At 46.8% G+C, this 16853-nt stretch overlaps 1 protein-coding gene across 1 annotated transcript in view; it reads right to left on the bottom strand.

Annotated features, from left to right (window-relative positions):
- The window catches only part of LOC147035681 (equilibrative nucleoside transporter 1-like), a 261512-nt gene that overhangs the window by 224496 nt on the left and 20163 nt on the right, over positions 1-16853 (bottom strand). The window lies entirely within an intron of this gene.

Genomic DNA, 16853 nt, shown 5'->3' with positions numbered 1-16853 from the left:
ATATCGCCGGACCCTTGTGATGCCCTACCTCCACCCAATTTATCTCCCCCCCCTCCCCTTGACAAAAATAATTCTCACTCCCTCCCCCCAAACCTGAAGAACATGATCCCTCCCCTTGTAGTCCAGGAGCAATACCCAGGTCCAACATGATGACGTAGCCCATACAGTACTTATTTGTCTTGTCATTTTTTTTCAGATTTAAAAATACCTTAGCAACCTACCCAGGCCTGTTGTCATCATGAATTGTGGTACAGGTAATTTGCAAAATGGGTTAAAACATACCAAGTGGAGGTGACAATTGCATGCATTTTCGCTAAAGCCAATTTTAGGAGTTTTAATGTTTTTTATACATGTGTTAGCTGATATATGTGTATCCATGGTGGTTAATATATCATAAAATAATAGCATGAACCAAAAACACACATTTTCCAATGATTTTCTAACCACAACCATATTCATCATGTGCACTTCAACCAGAAAACAAGTTTGTATGACAATATTCATGAGCGGTTAATTGTACTAAAGTTGGATTTATACTCCTGAAATAGAAATTGTATCCTCCTGAAATATAAATTGCAATGATCTTATATCCTCTTTTTATATTATGTTTATGATAATCTGTAAAATGTATTGCTAATACAGTGAAACCTATCGAGAGGTCCCTCTCATGAGCCACCACCTTCTCCTGAAAGGCCACCTAATTTTGGCTATACTGGCACTTTTACATGAAAACAGACTGCTCATGAGAGATCACCCCTTCTGTAGAGTTAGTCTTTTGTGACATTTTGGATGACTTCTCAAAAGAGGTTTCACTATATTAATAATTTTTATTGTAAGATTAGTAATATAATGTGGTCAATCAATTTTGTCTTGATCAATTTCCACAGACCAGATTGTGAAAAAGATCACTGGTAGACAAGACGTACCTGTTATCTCCAACACTAATACTGTGCCTATTTACTTTCCAATGATCTATTTTTTTTTTCAAGGGATTACCCAGTTTTTTTTTTTTCAGCTACTAATTAGTACAGCATATAATTCTGGAAACCGGGAAAGCAAAAAAAGATGGAATCGCCCATAATGTAGATATCCATAGCAGTGGTAATTATACATTTTATAACTTACAATCTTTCATGGCAAGGAATACACCTATAGTCCAGTGATTTAAGATTTTCAACTAACATTAGATAAGTTAATTATTCTCTTGTTTTTCAAATAACACATGCAGCTAAATTAATTGAAATGTTACATGCATCTTTGTAAAAAAAAAAAAACATGTTATCAATACTTATCATTTCTTTTTCAGATAGACTCATGATGGACAGCCACAGCAGTAGTGATGACCAGTCAACTCTTTGCCTTCTTCCAACAAAGCGGGTGAAAACAACTGACTGGAACAAGTGTGTGATATGCCAGACATAACTCTGAGACTATTAGTGGTGCAACAGAAACTGGAATCAATAAGTTTCAAGATGCAATGCAGCAAAGACAGGATGAAATCAGCGATAGACTGAAACTAGAAAACCTGTTTGAGCTCAACATTCATTGTCTGGCACAGAAACTGTTATGCTAAATATACAAGTGCACAAAATCTAAGGTATGTAAAGAAAAGACCATTCAAGCAAGCATTGGAAGCCAATGCAGAAGACAATGACAGGCAGGATGATGAGCAAAGGTCATCAAGATTTTGCACTTCTGGAATGGACTGGTCTATGTGCATATTTTGCCAAAAAAAAGAGCCACAAAAAAGTCACCAAGCTGTTCTCTGTAGCAACATTGAGTGCTTGCCAGAACATACTTGATGCTGCTGAGGAACAAGGAGACAGCACCATGCTCACAAAAATCCAAGATGTGGATCTGAGAGCAGCAGAAGCCAAGTATCATAATGTGTGCAAATCCATATACACAGCAAAGCGGAACACGAGCTACAAATCTTACAAGGAATCTGTTGACGAAGATCTATACTCAGAAGCTTTCAATGAACTTGTGACAGAAATAACCCCTGGCATCAATGATGGAAAGGCCTTCACTATGACATATTTGTTTTGCCAGTTCAGTTTATATTAGAAGAGAAAAAGATTTGTGCAGATAATTACAGATCGCACAGGCTCAAAAGCAGGTTACAGAATCACTTTAAAGATTCAATTGTTTTTCACCAGCAGCCAAATCCTTCAAAACCCGAGCTTGTTTATTCCAGTGATTATATCGTTACAGGATGTCATTAATGCATCTGCCAAAGTATGCTCAAAAAGTCAGGAGACAGATGCTTTCAAAAACAAGAAACTGGGAGATTCAAACACCCCAAAGTAGATTTTGTATCATGCATCACAGATTCTCAAAGCCGATTTGCAGAACTGTCAGGGAATTGATATGAAACCAGTTGACATTGATGACCTTACTTTAAAAAGGGGGAAGGAAATTATTCCACAGAGTCTGTACTGGCTTCTTCAGTGGCTCATTGCTGAAAGGAACATGGATCTTGATGACTATGGAGATCTTAACTCTCAATGCATGCACGAAGTGGATGAGAGACATATACTTATGATATGTCAAGACATAATACATGTTGCATCACATGGAAGAAATAAAATGCCCAAGCATGTTAGTTTGGCGATGACCATGAGGGATATCACAGGTTCCACACTCGTTGTCACTTTACTCAACCGAATGAGACATTCTGTTTCATACGATGACATTGAAGTTGTGGATACTAGTTTGGCAAGGGAGGTCATATCTCAATCAGAACACCATGGCATTATAATTCCAACAAATATTGTTCCTGGTGCATTCATTCAAATGGCAGGAGACAACAATGATTTTCTGGAACACACCTTGGATGGGAAACAGACAACCCATTCAACCACTCTGGTGATGTATCAAAGACGATTGTTTGGTCCCAAGCCTAAAAAAGTACAATATGCAGATCACAACATAAGAAAACGAAGTCTTGAAATGACAGACAACGCACAACACATCTTAGAATGTGGAGTTTTTTGGGAAAAGACCATCAGCTAAGTTTTCAATTGATGGCATAAGACAGGAGTGGTACCAGCCCAACCAACCAGTCCAGGAAAATCAGGCAGACATGGACCTTGCATGGGCTATTGTTCGAATGTGCCCAACAAAGCTCTTCACACTTGATTTGTTATCGGATAAAGCCATGCAGCAGATACCCAGCTGAAGTGCTTTTAATGCACTTATATGCCAGGCTAATCCATGTCTGACAGAAGTTGGGTACTGTCCTATGATTCCAGGGTCTCCAACTGAGTTTAGCATTGTATATACGATCATGAAACAAGTGCAGTCAATGATGAACTTGCTTGATCAGCATGAAACAGTCATCACATTTGATTTGGCCATATATGTCAAGGCAAAATAATTAGAGTGGAGGCATGCAGAGGAGTTTCGTAACATGGTGATCAGACTTGGTGGATTTCATGCTGCCCTAAACTACTTGGCAATCATCGGGAAGCTTTTTGCTAATTCAGGAATAGAAGATCTCCTTATAGAATCTGGCACATATGGGCCCAGCACTGCATCTGCTCTGCTGAATGGGAAATCATACAATCGTGGTGTCAGAGCACACAAATTGCTGCTTGAAGCAATGCTACGTCTCCAGTGGCAGGCATTCACAGAATGGCTCCAAGACCATGACCACTGCGAGGAGAGTCTCATCGATTCAGAGATAGATGAAATCAGTCAAAAAAAATTGAATTGCAGAGAAAATGTGACAGTTGGTGAAACACTAAATGAAGAATTTCAAGATGTAAGCAAATTGATGCAAAAGCCTCAAACACTATTCCAATCATTCAAAGCTGAGGGAGATTTGAAATCCAATCTCTGCTTTCTGGAACTCATATATAAGCATGGTGAAAATTCTGCTCAAGTTCATCCGATCAGAGAGAACTGGTAACTGGCTGGCACATTTGTCTGCTACTGCTGCCATGTTGCCGTACTTTTTTTTTGTAATGGATCGACCCAACTACTCGAAGTGGATTCCAATTTACCTCACAGACATAAGGAAGCTGCCAGATACACATCCTAAAGTCCACGAAGAATTCATGAATGGAAACCATTCAGTAAGTCATTCTGGTCAATCGTTTAGCCAGGTATGGACAGACATGGCCCTGGAACAGTCTGTGAATCTCGATTCAAAGAAACACGGAGGAATCTTTGGTATCACCCATAAACCTGGTGCTCTGGAAAGATGGTTCCTGACAAGTCACGAGAGAGCAGCCATTACAATAGCTGCAAAAGAAATGTGTGGTTTACAGGATGGTGATCAGATTGGGACCCACAAGGAATCTTCACAGAATCGCATGAGCAGAGATGAAGCCGATGTGCAGAAACTGATCTCTGTGTTTACATCAGAACTGATGACAAATCCTTTCTTTCGAACACAAGACACTGACAAGTGAAGTTTTACCACTTCTGAATATTGCTACAGGTGCTGTTATGCCAAAAGACCTCACATATAATCTAATTCATGCAGTTGACCATGGTAAATGTCACGTGGAAAACTTTGTTGAAGAACGACTAAACAGTCATTCTAAAAGCTTCTGGGACCCAGCACTACAGTTGAAATTGAAAAAACATTTGCTAACTTAGTTCAGAAGACAAAAACGAAGACAAGAGAAGAAAAGATACAAGTTCTCAATGCAGACAGACAGCTTTTTGGACGATTAGTCATAGCAGCAAAATCTATAGATGTTGATCTGAGAGATGTCCTGACATATGAACTGTCAGCTGTTCCATTTGCTTTGGCCCATTCCGATGGAACTCTCCGAGCAAACACCAAGAGTGTATTACTGGAGTTACTAGAGACGGACACAGAGAAGTTTCAAAGATTACCCATTTTCGAGTCACCACAAATGGCTGCATTTGTAATAAATGCCATGGCAATGGTGAAAATGATCAAGTTTGTTGGAGTGACAACATTCGGTGCTTTGGCAGATAAATATTGGGAAGCATTTACAAAAGCACTGAACCAAAATGACATCGTTTGACATAGCAATCGAATTGACATAGTCTTTGACCGATATGATAAGAAGGATTCCATCAAAGAGCAGACACGTTTGAAACGGGGATCGTCTTCATCATTGGAAATAAAAATTGCTGGAGAAAACACTCCAATACCAACCCAGTGGAACAAATTCATGAGTCTTCTTCTTATTATTATTTCGGCTGCTCCCGTTCGGGGTCACCACAGCGGATCATCCGTTATCATCCGCATAATGATTTTGGCACAGTTTTTTCGCCGGATGCCCTTCCTGACGCAACCCTGGTCGCCTCTTATGACACAGGGATATGGTACAACTATTCTAACCAGGGCATACACTGGGCCCAGTACACTGCTATTCACTTCGCCGACCTCGGAAGGATGACAGGCTGAGTCAACCTCCTGGTGTATTAATTCAAGTGGCCAACGGGGCTTGAACTCAGGACCTTTTGGATCCCAAGCTGCTACCCTAACCACTACGCAAATACCAGGCTTATGGAACAAATTCATGAGTAATCCTGTCAATAAGGCCAACCTTACAAATTTTCTTTGTGAGAGGTGGACTAACACATGTACTGCTACATTACCACCAGACAAGTCAGTTGTTCTTGCTGGAGGATTCTGGGATCCACTGAGGGTTGTAAGGCTCACATTCATTCTGAATGTCGAGATGAGCTGCACTCTGATCATGAAGAGGCAGATACACGCATGATGTTGCATGCCTCTCAGGATCATGATAGAGTGGTTATACAATCACCAGATACAGATGTGGCAGTATCAAGTGCCTACTTCTTTTCATCCATGCATTGTCCTGAACTGTGGTTCAGAACTGGTCCAAAAGACAAGCTACGCTACTTGCCAATACATACAATAGCAAATCATCTTTGTCCATCCATGTGTGCTGCTCTTCCTTGATTCCACGCATTGACTGGATGTGATAGCACCAGTGCCTTCTCTGGAATTGGCAAGAAAAAAGGATTTAATTTGCTCAAGGCATCTGATGAGCATCAACAATGTTTGTCTCTACTTAGAGAGAATCTCAATCTGTCTTCATTGTGTCAAGCTTCATGTGAAAAGTTGGTTTGTGCACTGTATTTCAAAAATGGTTACAGTACAGCTGATGATACTAGATATTTCCTATTCCGCCAAAAGCAGAAACAAAAAAAATGAGAACTTGCCACCAACATCAAACACTCTTGGGCATCATATTGAGAGGGCCAATTTTCATGCATATATTTGGAAGAAATCACTCTGTGCCATTCAGAACCTGCAATCACCTGCTGGACACAGTTGGGAGCTTGTCAGTGGCATACTAAAACCACTTTTCATGTCAAAAGCACCTGCACCAACTGCCATTCTAGAGCTCATTTCATGCATATGCAAAAAGTCTGCATGTAGGCAGAATGACTTGTGCCAATACAAAGCAAATGGCTTAATCTGTACAGAAGCTTGTATTTGTATGGCCGATGAACAATGTGAAAACATCCAAACCCAAGTATATTACACTGATGACTCTGACACTGATGAATAATTGTGAGCAAAACCAGAAATTCTTGAGTCTCATGGGATTGACTGATTTTATTCAAAACCTCCACCTGAGCTGTTCCATGTTCCAATCTCTCATTCTATGGATAACTGAAAATGTTTCATATATATATATATATATATATATATATATATATATATATATATATATATATATATATATATATATATATATATATATATATATATATATATATATATATATATATATATATTGTTGCGGATTCGCGCCCGCCGGCGTGCGAACGGCCACGTAACTCGAATCGCGGCATGTCGCCCACCAGACGGATAATCCAGTTGTGACCCTCTCGGACTAACGCCGGGAACCAGTCACGGGTGGACCTTTCGGCCTCACCACGATCGTGCCAATCGGCCCCCACGTGGGATAGGGTTGCTCGCCAAATTCGACCTACCGAAGTACCCACACGGAGGGTAGACCGGGTGATCGCACCTCGCCGCAGGTCGACTTCGGACACGGGCCACTTTAAGCGACCCGTTCCGTACTATCGGGATAACCGAGCGGTGTTATTCATCGGCCTCGACGGTTCGATTAATTATCGGGCGTTTTAGCCCACGACCAACCCTTTACGTGAAGCAAGATGGAGATTCAATGAAAGAAAAGACGAAGCGAAGCGGGAAAACAGTTCAACAATAAGCACATTTATTTCGCGATGAACGGAAAGCACACATATACAATTACACCAAAAGCAAATGTAATATAAGAAGAAACACAATATTACACAAAAAGCAAATGCAACAATGCAGATCTATTACCGACTACGCGAGCACTCGGCAACACTAATACAATTTTACTTCACAGACGGCGCCGACAACACGTATACCCAAAGCAAAAGAAAAGAACCACCCTCCAGGATGAGGCGGGCCTGGGGCCGAGACCGTGTCGGGCCTACCGTCTGATGATGAGACGCAGAGCGGCGGTGGCGCCTCAACTCCGCGGGCCTCGCGGACAGTGTCTGGTAGGGGGTGGGAAGGGGGCCCCCTTTGTCGCACTATCTCAGCGCGGGGGGAAACAGGAGGGGGTTGCTGATGCTCGGGGGAAGGAGGATATCACCCTGTCTCGGGTCCCGCGGCGAGCGTCTCCTCCTCCACCTCGGTCGCGTTGCTGGCCTCTCCCTCTGCAGCTCCCGGCACCAACGCGAGCACCCCCTCGTCCGCCTTCGCCGCCGCCACCTCTCCACAGCTCCGTCTACTCGCCCTCTCCGTCTCCTCTCTTGGCTCGTCCCAACTCTTCACTCTTGACTTCTCGCACTTCTTTCCAGCTCCACCGACGACTGTCTTGAACTCCACACAACTGCCTTTACTGACGAACGCAGCCGTTTATATAAGCCCCGTGGCTTCGCTCTTTCACCCTTGACCCTTTGCCTCCGACCCTTCACCTCAAACTGGCTCCCCATTGGACCGAGGAAAAGTGGGCGTGAATGCTTTTTGATCCATGTATTTGCATATAGCGACCGCCCTCCAACGCCCTGGAGGCGGGGCCAAATCGCCCCTCGCTCACCGATTGGACGGAACAAAAGTGGGCGTGAGTCGTTTTTGATCCGTTTTTCTTCGGAAAGTCTGTGATGTCTCTGAACACGCTGCTCGGTGCGCGCCCTACACGAGTCCAGTATCGGTGCCCACAAGTGGCGCGAGAATGGTGGCGATGCGACGGTGGCGAGTTGTGACGGTAAAGGTCGTGGCGGTTGTGGTGAAGCGGCGTTGTGGTTGGTGGTTGTTGTTGTGAAGCGGCGTTGTGGTTGGTGGTTGTTGTGAAGCGGCGTTGTGGTTGGTGGTTGTTGTTGTGAAGCGGCGTTGTGGTTGGTGGTTGTTGTGTGATGGCTGTTGAGACATGGTTGGTGGTGGTAATAATGGCGGCTGGTCCAAAATAAAGATAGTAAAAGAAAAACGGCTATCCTGAAGAGTCGCAGCACGTATAAATGACATGTATTCCCACTAGACAACGGGTTTGGGCCTAACTACACATGCACTTACCGAGATACCTCACCTAAGGGACCTGAATGGTGGTTTGCGAATCTGGTAACCACAACACTACCCCCTTCCCTTTTTACAGACTCGTCCCGAGTCGTCAAATTTGTGTGCCATCAGGTGTAGTTTTCCCCTAGTACATTTTACCTACGGATCCCTGAGTGCGACATTCATGGTATTCGTGTCCCCAAAATAAATAACCTAAGGGCTGAGTAACTACCTAAACAAACTCACTCACACGGACGACTTAAATAAAATTGCCGGCACTAAGACAGACATGCCGGGGGCGCACTCATATTTACAGTACATCTTAACTTAACTTACAAATTTTACACTAAACCATGGCCCAGGATCATTGAACTCTGCAAAAAGAAAGCAGTTAGCAGGGAGCCAGGCTGCTCGCATGCAGTCTCTGGCTCAAACAATGTAGGTGACAGGGAACGTGGCCGGCTGCTCACACGCAGTCCAAGGTCTTCCCTTTTGAACTGAACGCAGTGAACCACAACGGTGCATGGGCTGCACAAATACAGTCTCCGTGCCAGCTCAAGTGGCACACGCAATGAACACAACGAATGGATGGATGAACACAAACACGGTGCACGGGCCGCCACTGCAGGCCCGTGTTGTAGCTGCCAACAGGGCAGTTCTTGCAGCTTGCAAACTGTTGCCTTGATCCTGGCGCACATGGCAATGAACAGGGGGGGGGGCAAAGCAAAATTGAACGGGGCTGGTGAACGTGGGCAGTGGGCATGGCATGGCAAAGGCAGCAGGCAAACACAGCCCGCAGAAGAAGGCCGCTGCAGGCAAACACAGCCGGCAGATGAACTGGCCGGCACAGGCCTTGAAGTACCACAGCTGCAGATGATCCGGCTGGCATAGGCCTTGCAGCACAGCAGCTGCAGACGATCCAGCCGGCACAGGCCTCGCAGCAAAACAACAGCTGCCGATGAAGTTGGCCAGCCTTTGCCGTTCCGTGGAGGTTGGTGGAGGGAGTGCGGTGTTGCTGGCCACTTGGAAGGCGGGCTCGGACCTACCTACCTGTCTCCCTCCCACCTATCGCCATTGCCTGTCACGGTCTATACCCACTCCCTTAATTTGTCAAACCCCAATTTAGCCCCAACTTATTTTTTTATTTTCTTTTTTACTTCCCCACTATAAATCGTCCCCTAACCCCCTTTATCGTCCTTGTTCGGCTAACCTATCCTGTCACCTAGCCTACTCCCAACCCCTACGTTCCCTTCCCGGAGGGGAATAAGGGAGAGCTAGCGTCCTGTGTCGAGGCCCAACTCAAGCCTCAGAATGGCCTCCCCAGAGTTCGGCGATCTATAACCAAAGTGGGTCCAGCGGCCCACAACGAGAGCGAGGGGATGGATGGTGCGGAGGGGTACACTTCCTATTCTACCCTATCCATTTAACTGTTAAACTACCCCGGGGCTTTCAACAAGCGCCTCTCGCTTAAACTATTGGTTTTAACAACCCAGATTACCGTCGCCTGTGTTGGTGTCCTTACAATTTCGGGCCTCGCCCCCCAATTTTCTCTCCGTGCCCTCACACGGTCTCATGGCTGGGACATGTGGCTCCCTTTGGCAGGCACGACCCTCTGCCGATTCTCCGACGATGGCACCCCCAGGCACTACACTGCCTCCGAGCCTACCAGCTCCCTAACACCGGGGAGTGCCCCCCATGGCACATCCCCTGAAACGCACACGTGGCAGGCTGGCTTCCCAGGCCCCTTTCCGAGGGTCACCCGTGCCCACAACACTGCCCACGCGGCTAATGGCGCCCCGGGCCCCCGCACCAAGCAGGCGCACCCGTGCCCACTACGCTATCCCGGCCCCCCATGGGCCCTTGGCCTACCACGGCCGACTAGCCTGGTGCCCGGGGTACCCACTCAGCGATACTCACTTTTCGCAGCCACGCTCCCAGCCCGTCAACAGGGCTCCTGCACCCCTCCAAACGGGTTTCGAGCCTACATTCACACCAACAACAAAACGACCTCCATTTTGTAAATTTGACTAACCCCCAACTCACTTTATACTGACCCCGGGGTCCCTTGGGCGGGAGTCACTCCTCCCCCCAATCACTCATCGCACCATGCATTCCCCCTTCGCTCCACTCACACAGACTCGCTGGCCTCACTCACTCATCATGTACTCACCTCATAACTCTTCAACTCTTCAACACACTCACCGCTGAACTCTGCCATCCTCCTCACTACTTCCCCTAACTAACTCGTGCTCCCACGTCGTCCCTTATACGATAGCACGTTCCTTTTAACACTACGTAGCTAAACTACGTCCCCTCTACACATTCACTGTCTGTCACTGTCTTCTAACTCTATTCCCATTTTCCCATCCTAAATCTGGCTACAATCCCTCTAACTAATCCATTCCACGGACTCCATGAGGACTTACCCCTGCCCCATGAAGTCGGTCTAACTAAGCTAACCCTTCCCCCTAACTAGTTTCCATCCTGTGCCCTAGGTAAGGGGGTCTTCCACCCCTTGCCCAGGAATCCTGTGCACCCGAAAGTGAGGCTTGCTTTTTCTTTTTTTCTTTACCTGCGCAGCACCAGCGCGGCAACTCAGAGCTCGCGCACTTTGCACCTGCCCGTGACGTCATGCAGCTGCACGTGTTCCTCGTCCCTCCTTGGACGGTACCATCCGGCAGGGATACCCCTCCTGCCGGATTCCAACCCCACGTGCAGCCATGACGTCACCGTGCGCATAAAAAAAAACACAAGCCCCACGTCTCGAGGGGTTCCCCACGCGAACACATGTGCTTTGCCCGTTGGAGCTAAACACACACGATCGCGTGGAGAACCCGTCCGGTCCAAATCCATAATCCTGCCTAAACTTTGTCCGTCCACGGGATCGGCAAATCCACCGCTGGCGTTTCCGGACCGGGACTTCACTCTCGCAAGCGAGCACGTGGGGGCCTCGTGCGTTGCACAGCACGGACCTCATGCTCACTGCTGGGTGAACCCGGCACGGTCCCCGAAACAGCTACAGCCGCTACTCGGCTTCCTTTCCTCTGTCGCCGTCGTCGCCATTCGACCCACGCACACCTGCGTGTTACGACGCTCACACTCCATTCCATTACATTCACACCGGGAGACGCGGCTGCGTGCTCCCGCATGCCAACCGACATCTCCCTCACATACCGCTCTCTCACACACACGGTCTCCCTTGCATAAACCATACCACTCACACGTGGTGCTCCATTCACTCACGGCCTTCCACACAGCTGTTCACTCACGCATGCGGGGGCACTCACCCGCGGTGCCTCATCCACACACCGTGCCTCACTCACACACGCGAGGGCACTCACCCGCGGTGCCTCATCCACACTGGCCGTTTCATCCACACACACGGCCTCACTCACACACGGTGCCTCACCCACACACGCGGGGGCACTCACCCACGGTGCCTCATCCACACAACGTCCCTCACTCACACACGCGGGGGCACTCAACCGCGGTGCCTCATCCACACTGGCCGTTTCATCCACACACACGGCCTCTTCCACACACGGTGCCTCATCCACACACGGCGTGCTGGGAAGCACGTACTCTGGCACCATCGCCACCACACCACTCACACACGGGGTTGCCTCCACACATGGGGACGCACTCACGCCTTGCACCACACACACAGGGACAACCACACTGGGGATTCGTGTCCCCACAAGGGTCTCCGGGGCCTCTATACCCCCCAAGCTTTCCGTGCACCCGTTCGCAGCACTCTTCCCCTCAACCTCGCAAAGCACGACCGAACTCACCTGGTCGTGACTCGCCTCAAGGGGGCATACTCCCTCCCCTCGTTCCTGGAGGAGGCCATCCAGCTGCTCGCACTGGGTCCCTACACGCTCCGCGAGCTCACCCCCATTATCCTCCACTACCTCCGTGTGTGTGTGTGCGTCACTTACCCCGTCTTCATCGTGCAGTCTTCCCTCTATCGTTCCCATCTCCCGTGTCTCTGCCAACTCAATCACCTCTTCACCCTTTACCTCCCTTGTCTCAACTATTTTTATTTCCTTTGTCGTCACCTCGTGTCTCGTCTCACACGTTTTGGTCTCCCCATTTAATTTTTCCCCCTCGGTCACCGCCGCGACCCTCGCCCAACACGTCCCCCGAATTATTTTTTCACCCGCCTCCACCGCGGGCCCGACAGCCGTTGCACCCCCTCCCAGCTCGTTCGCTCCCACACGTGGAGTCGCCATTTTTATCTCCCTGGTCACGGCCTTCATGCCCGCCTGCAGGCATCGGCCCATGTTCTGCGTCTCACCCCGCAGCTCTTTCATTTCCTCCTTCATGTTTGCTGCCATTCCGTTTATTTGCTTGTTCATGCCTTTCATTTCGTCTTTCATATCCGCATTTATTTGTTGTGTATTCGCATCCATCCTCGTTTTCACTTCGTCCATTTGCTTGTTCATGTTCGCATTCATCTTCGCTGTCATTTCCGCATTCATTTTTGCCAGCATGGTGAATAGCTGGGCCATGTCGGGTGCGCTTGGGTGAGCCGTTTCGGCAGGGGTTGGGGAAGGGTTTTGGTGGAGAGGGGGAGGGGAGGTGTCATACACCGCGGCCGCTGCGGCACCCATTTCGGGCTCTGGGTTCAGTTGGGCGAGTTCGTTTTCCTGTACAACCAACATTTCCTGCACGGGGATTTCATCCTGAGCCATGGATTCTACACATTCTACATCCATTTCTAATACCCCCGGCTCCCGCTCGCCTTGAGACGCCATCTTGCTTCTCTTAAAGGGTTAATTTAACTCGCTCGTAATTTGGAGGGAATCGGGGGTCGCTCCTCTCACCCCTGGACCGATTCCCGTGAATTTAATTGGAGACAGGAGAGCCCGTTTTCCCGTTCTCCAATACCAGTGCCGCGAGGAGGGCGATGGGTTTATATCGCACGACCTGACACCAGTGTTGAGGATTCGCGCCCGCCGGCGTGCGAACGGCCACGTAACTCGAATCGCGGCACGTCGCCCACCGGACGGAGAATCCAGTCGTGACCCTCTCGGACTAACGCCGGGAACCAGTCACGGGTGGACCTTTCGGCCTCACCACGATCGTGCCAATCGGCCCCCGCGTGGGATAGGGTTGCTCGCCAAATTCGACCTACCTAAGTACCCACACGGAGGGTAGACCGGGCGATCGCACCTCGCCGCAGGTCGACTTCGGACACGTTCCACTTTAAGCGACCCGTTCCGTACTATCGGGATAACCGAGTGGTGTTATTCGTCGGCCTCGACGGTTCGATTAATTATCGGGCGTTTTAGCCCACGACCAACCCTTTACGTGAAGCAAGATGGAGATTCAATGAAAGAAAAGACGAAGCGAAGCGGGAAAACAGTTCAACAATAAGCACATTTATTTTGCGATGAACGGAAAGCACACATATACAATTACACCAAAAGCAAATGTAATAGAAGAAGAAACACAATATTACACAAAAAGCAAATGCAACAATGCAGATCTATTACCGACTACGCGAGCACTCGGCAACACTTAAACAATTTTACTTCACAGACGGCGCCGACAACACGTATACCCAAAGCAAAAGAAAAGAACCACCCTCCAGGATGAGGCGGGCCTGGGGCCGAGACCGTGTCGGGCCTACCGTCTGATGATGAGACGCAGAGCGGCGGTGGCGCCTCAACTCCGCGGGCCTCGCGGACAGTGTCTGGTAGGGCGTGGGAAGGGGGCCCCCTTTGTCGCACTATCTCAGCGCGGGGGAAACAGGAGGGGGTTGCTGATGCTCGGGGGAAGGAGGATATCACCCTGTCTCGGGTCCCGCGGCGAGCGTCTCCTCCTCCACCTCGGTCGCGTTGCTGGCCTCTCCCTCTGCAGCTCCCGGCACCGACGCGAGCACCCCCTCGTCCGCCTTCGCCGCCGCCACCTCTCCACAGCTCCGTCTACTCGCCCTCTCCGTCTCCTCTCTTGGCTCGTCCCAACTCTTCACTCTTGACTTCTCCCACTACTTTCCAGCTCCACCGACGACTCTCTTGAACTCCGCACAACTGCCTTTACTGACGAATGCAGCCGTTTATATAAGCCCCGTGGCTTCGCTCTTTCACCCTTGACCCTTTGCCTCCGACCCTTCACCTCAAACTGGCTCCCCATTGGACCGAGGAAAAGTGGGCGTGAATGCTTTTTGATCCATGTATTTGCATATAGCGACCGCCCTCCAACGCCCTGGAGGCGGGGCCAAATCGCCCCTCGCTCACCGATTGGACGGAACAAAAGTGGGCGTGAGTCGTTTTTGATCCGTTTTTCTTCGGAAAGTCTGTGATGTCTCTGAACACGCTGCTCGGTGCGCGCCCTACACGAGTCCAGTATCGGTGCCCACAAGTGGCGCGAGAATGGTGGCGATGCGACGGTGGCGAGTTGTGACGGTAAAGGTCGTGGCGGTTGTGGTGAAGCGGCGTTGTGGTTGGTGGTTGTTGTGAAGCGGCGTTGTGGTTGGTGGTTGTTGTTGTGAAGCGGCGTTGTGGTTGGTGGTTGTTGTTGTGAAGCGGCATTGTGGTTGGTGGTTGTTGTTGTGAAGCGGCGTTGTGGTTGGTGGTTGTTGTGTGATGGCTGTTGAGACGTGGTTGGTGGTGGCAATAATGGCGGCTGGTCCAAAATAAAGATAGTAAAAGAAAAACGGCTATCCTGAAGAGTCGCAGCCCGAGTGAATGACATTTATTCCCTCTAGACAAAGGGTTTGGGCCTAACTACACATATACTTAGAGATATCTCACCTAAGGGACCTGAATGGTGGTTTGTGAATTTCATCAACCACAATATATATATATATATATACATATACATACATATATATCTTCTTCTTCTTCTTTCGGCTGCTCCCGTTAGGGGTCGCCACAGCGGATCATCCGTATGATCCGCATAGTGATTTGGCACATGTTTTACGCCGGATGCCCTTCCTGACGCAACCCTGGTCGCCTCTTACGACACAGGGATTGGTACACCTATTTTAACCGGGGTATACACCGGCCCAGGATACTGGTACTCATTTTGCCGACCTCGGAAGGATGACAGGCTCAGTCAACCCCCTGGTGTATTAATTCAGTGGCCCAACGGGGCTTGAACTCAGGACCTTTTGGATCCCAAGCCGCTGCCCTAACCACTGCGCCAACACCAGGCTACATATATATATATATATATACACATATATACATATATATATATATATGTATACATATATATATATATATATATATATATATTTATATATATATGTATATATATATATATATATATATATATATATACACATATATATATATACACATATATACATATATATATATATATACACATATATACATATATATATATATATGTATACATATATATATATATATATATATATATATATATATATATATATATATATGTATACATATATATATATATATATATACATATACATATATATATATATATATATATATATACATATATATATACATATATATATATATATATATATATATATATATATATATATATATATACATATACATATATATATATATATATATATATATACATATATATATATATATATATATACATATATATATATATATGTATACATATATATATATATATATGTATACATATATATATATATATATATACATATATATACACATATATACATATATATATATATATATGTATACATATATATATATATATATATATATATATATATATATATGTAAAATTCATGCAAACTTATAAAATAACTAAGAACAATAACATTGTATGCATATAGCATTGAATCTTTTTTATGCACATGTCTCAGAAGATAAAATAAAAGAGGGTCAAATTTTGATAATGTTTTGCATCTGTATGTATCCCAAAAATAACTTTGGTAACCCTGTTTTCTAGTTGATTAGAACATAAAAAATTTTGTAGAGCCATTGAAAATGTGTAAAATCAGTTTTTGCTAATAACTGATAATATATTAGCCATTTCTGGCATCCTAAACATACACTAAAACACTATAAATCCTAAAACTTGCTTTCACAAAACAAGTTAAATTGCAACCTACCCCTGGTATGTTTCCACCCTCACAGCAAATTACTTATACCACAATCCAGGACTACAACATGCCTGGATATGTTCCTTAGGTATGTCCCAAGCTGGAAAAAGAGTCAAACCAAATAAGTACTGCATGGGCTAAGTTTTCACATTTCTAGGCCTTGTATGAGATTTGGCTCCTGGACGATTGATCCAATAACTCTCTGCCACCCCATCCTCCAATTATCCACACCCCCAACCTCCAACTCTCGACCCACCCCCACCA

The sequence above is a fragment of the Eptatretus burgeri genome, chromosome 1 (assembly GCF_056783735.1).
Source record: "Eptatretus burgeri isolate ZD-2024b chromosome 1, Ebu_testis_v1, whole genome shotgun sequence".
Lineage (NCBI taxonomy): Eukaryota > Metazoa > Chordata > Myxini > Myxiniformes > Myxinidae > Eptatretus > Eptatretus burgeri.
Note: the sequence above shows the minus strand (reverse complement) of the source record. Positions and strands in the feature narration are given on the sequence as shown.